This window comes from Lucilia sericata, unplaced genomic scaffold (genome assembly GCF_015586225.1).
Source record: "Lucilia sericata isolate MDLA Ls3-8-SP2 unplaced genomic scaffold, ASM1558622v1 Contig000119F_arrow, whole genome shotgun sequence".
Taxonomy (NCBI): Eukaryota; Metazoa; Arthropoda; class Insecta; order Diptera; family Calliphoridae; genus Lucilia; species Lucilia sericata.
The window spans coordinates 465,141-469,129 of NW_023994151.1; positions in this window are offsets into that span (position 1 = coordinate 465,141).

Genomic DNA, 3,989 nt, shown 5'->3' on the forward strand with positions numbered 1-3,989 from the left:
CAAAAAAAAACACACACAGAACCACAGATTTTTTCATACACTCTATATTCTATATAAATATATATTTATGTTTAAAACAGTAAAATAAACAACAAACAACAACATTTAAACTGACTAATCTACTATATATTTAAACAAATAAAAAAGAAATAATTAAAAAAAAAAAAACAAATTTATACTAAGGCATATGTTAAAGTTGTAATTTGTAATATACTAAAAACTAAAATAAAAAACACAATAATAAATAATAATAAACAAAATATATTAATAAATAATAATTATAACAGAATAAAAACATAACATATATATTAAAATAAACTATAAATAGTAATCAAAGAATATAAAACGCTTTAAATCGGTTGAAATATAAACATTTATATAGATTTTCTTTTCATATACGTACATATATTCATACAAAATTTTAGGGAAATAAAATTAAATTAAAAGAAAAAATTTAAATGTGATTTGCTTAGGTGTTGAATAAAGCAGACTTAAGCAAAAGTTGTTTAAAATTTGGTCCAACTTTTACCCAAAAGTTGCCTCTAATTTAATCCAACTTTAAGGCTGAATGATACTGACTTTTTTAAGATTTTTTTTTAATTGCATTCCTTATTCCACGGAAAAGATGTTTCAACTTTCTGTAGAAATATAGCTTCAAATTGGAGTCAACTTTATCAAGAAACTTTCAAAGAAAAGTTCCTTCAAATTGCAGCGAACTTTCTATAGAATAGTTCATTCAATTTGAAGCGAACTTTGAAACAATTGTTCTAGTAAAAACCAGCTTCTTTCTTTGAAAATTTCTTATGAAAAGTTGCTTCAAATTGAAGCGAACTTTCTTTAGAAAAGTTGCTTCAAATTGAAGCGAACTTTCTTTAGAAAAGTTGCTTCAAATTGAAGCGAACTTTTTTTAGAAAATTTGCTTCAAATTGAAGCGAACTTTCTTTAGAAAATTTGCTTCAAATTGAAGCGAACTTTCTTTAGAAAATTTGCTTCAAATTGAAGCTTCAAATTGAAGCGAACTTTCTTTAGAAAAGTTGCTTCAAATTGAAGCGAACTTTCTTTAGAAAAGTTGCTTCAAATTGAAGCGAACTTTCTTTAGAAAAGTTGCTTCAAATTGAAGCGAACTTTCTTTAGAAAAGTTGCTTCAAATTGAAGCGAACTTTCTTTAGAAAAGTTGCTTCAAATTGAAGCGAACTTTCTTTAGAAAAGTTGCTTCAAATTGAAGCGAACTTTCTTTAGAAAAGTTGCTTCAAATTGAAGCGAACTTTCTTTAGAAAATTTGCTTCAAATTGAAGCTTCAAATTGAAGCGAACTTTCTTTAGAAAAGTTGCTTCAAATTGAAGCGAACTTTCTTTAGAAAAGTTGCTTCAAATTGAAGCGAACTTTCTTTAGAAAAGTTGCTTCAAATTGAAGCGAACTTTCTTTAGAAAAGTTGCTTCAAATTGAAGTGAACTTTCTTTAGAAAAGTTGCTTCAAATTGAAGCGAACTTTCTTTAGAAAAGTTGCTTCAAATTGAAGCGAACTTTCTTTAGAAAAGTTGCTTCAAATTGAAGCGAACTTTCTTTAGAAAAGTTGCTTCAAATTGAAGCGAACTTTCTTTAGAAAAGTTGCTTCAAATTGAAGCGAACTTTCTTTAGAAAAGTTGCTTCAAATTGAAGCGAACTTTCTTTAGAAAAGTTGCTTCAAATTGAAGCGAACTTTCTTTAGAAAAGTTGCTTCAAATTGAAGCGAACTTTCTTTAGAAAAGTTGCTTCAAATTGAAGCGAACTTTCTTTAGAAAATTTGCTTCAAATTGAAGCTTCAAATTGAAGCGAACTTTCTTTAGAAAAGTTGCTTCAAATTGAAGCGAACTTTCTTTAGAAAAGTTGCTTCAAATTGAAGCGAACTTTCTTTAGAAAAGTTGCTTCAAATTGAAGCGAACTTTCTTTAGACCTTAGAAAGTTGCTTCAAATTGAAGCGAACTTTCTTTAGAAAAGTTGCTTCAAATTGAAGCGAACTTTCTTTAGAAAAGTTGCTTCAAATTGAATCGAACTTTCTTTAGAAAAGTTGCTTCAAATTGAAGCGAACTTTCTTTAGAAAAGTTGCTTCAAATTGAAGCGAACATTCTTTAGAAAAGTTGCTTCAAATTGAAGCGAACTTTCTTTAGAAAAGTTGCTTCAAATTGAAGCGAACTTTCTTTAGAAAAGTTGCTTCAAATTGAAGCGAACTTTCTTTAGAAAATTTGCTTCAAATTGAAGCGAACTTTCTTTAGAAAATTTGCTTCAAATTGAAGCGAACTTTCTTTAGAAAAGTTACTTCAAATTGAAGCGAACTTTCTTTAGAAAAGTTGCTTCAAATTGAAGCGAACTTTCTTTAGAAAAGTTGCTTCAAATTGAAGCGAACTTTCTTTAGAAAAGTTGCTTCAAATTGAAATTAACTTTTTCTAGAAAACGTGCTTCAAATCGGACTAAATCTGTAGAAAAGTTGCTTCAAATTGAAGCGAACTTTCTTTAGAAAAGTTGCTTCAACTGGACTAAAATTTTTCTGGAAATTTGCTTCAAATTGAAACAAACTTTCTTCAAAAAGTTGCTTCAAATTAGACTGAACTTTTTTTTAGAAAAGTTGCTTCATATTAGACTAAATTTTTTAAAGAAAAGTTGCTTTAAATTGAAGTGAACTTTTTTTAGAAAAGTTGCTTCAAATTGAAGGGAACTTTCTTTAGAAAAGTTGCTTTAGGTTGAAGTGAACTTTTCTACAAACGTTGCTTCAAATTGAAACGATCTTTCTGTAGAAAAGATGTTTCTAGAAGTTTTTTTCAAATAGAAGCGAACTTCTAGAAAAGTTGCTTCAAACTAAAGGGAACTTTTTCTAGAAAAGTTGCTTCAAATTAAAGCGAACATTCTATAAAAATGTTGCTTCAAATTGTACTGAACATTTTTTTAAAAAAGTTGCTTCAAATTGAAACGAACTTTTTCTAGAAAAGTTGCTTCTAATTGAAGTGAAGATTTGCTTAAAACGAAGTAAACCTTTTAAAGAAAAGTTTTTTAAAAAATTATCATTTTTAGGAAAGCTACAGCAAACGTCTTCGGAAAAGTTCAACTTTAGAAAAGTCACTTCAAATTGCAACCGACTTGCAAATCAAAAGTATTAATTTTAATTTCTTCTCCTTTAAACGTCCAATTCATTAAAACATTCGTTAAAACTTTTAAATTTATTTTTCAACCGACATTTTTTTTAAATATTATTTAACTATTGTTTTTGTATTCCTTTCTTGATGCCTTTCCTCTTTTTACCATTCCCATTTTACGCTTGGCGTTTTATTATATTTTAGCACGTTTTCAAAAAAAGACATTACATTGCGGTTTTATAATTTTCTTTTATTTATTCTAAAATTGAAACTTTTTATTAATCTTTTAAAATAATTATAAATTATTTATTTTTGCTTGTACTTATTACTTATGTTTTCGTTAAAACAAAAAAATATAACCTTAAAAAGTTTGTTTTCAATTTTTTTTTAATAAAAATTAATGTGGTAAAAACAAAATTTTAGATAATATAAGTTACATAAAAAGTCTATATATACATATAATAAAATTAAAAAAAAAAAAAAAAAAAAACAACAGAATAAAATGAAACATAAATTTGTAGTTATATATATATAAAGAAATTGAAGACAACAAATAAGAAAAATATATATATTAAATATCGTATTATACATCAGGCGAATAAAAAAAGATATAAAAAAGTTTTGTTTTAATAAAATTTTTAAGCCGATAATTCTTTTAGCAAAAAATACTTATGAAATATGTGAATACTAGTTAGTGTCATGGTGCCATATAACTAAAATTTTGTAAAGAACTTAAATTTTAATTCAAAGTTAAAAAAAAATCCCACAAAGTAATCAGTTTTCTTTCTCAATAATATATGAAAAAAGTAAAGATTTTATTAAAAATTTTATTTAAAAATTTACAAAAATTTATTTTATATAAAAATGTATAAACATTCCCTAA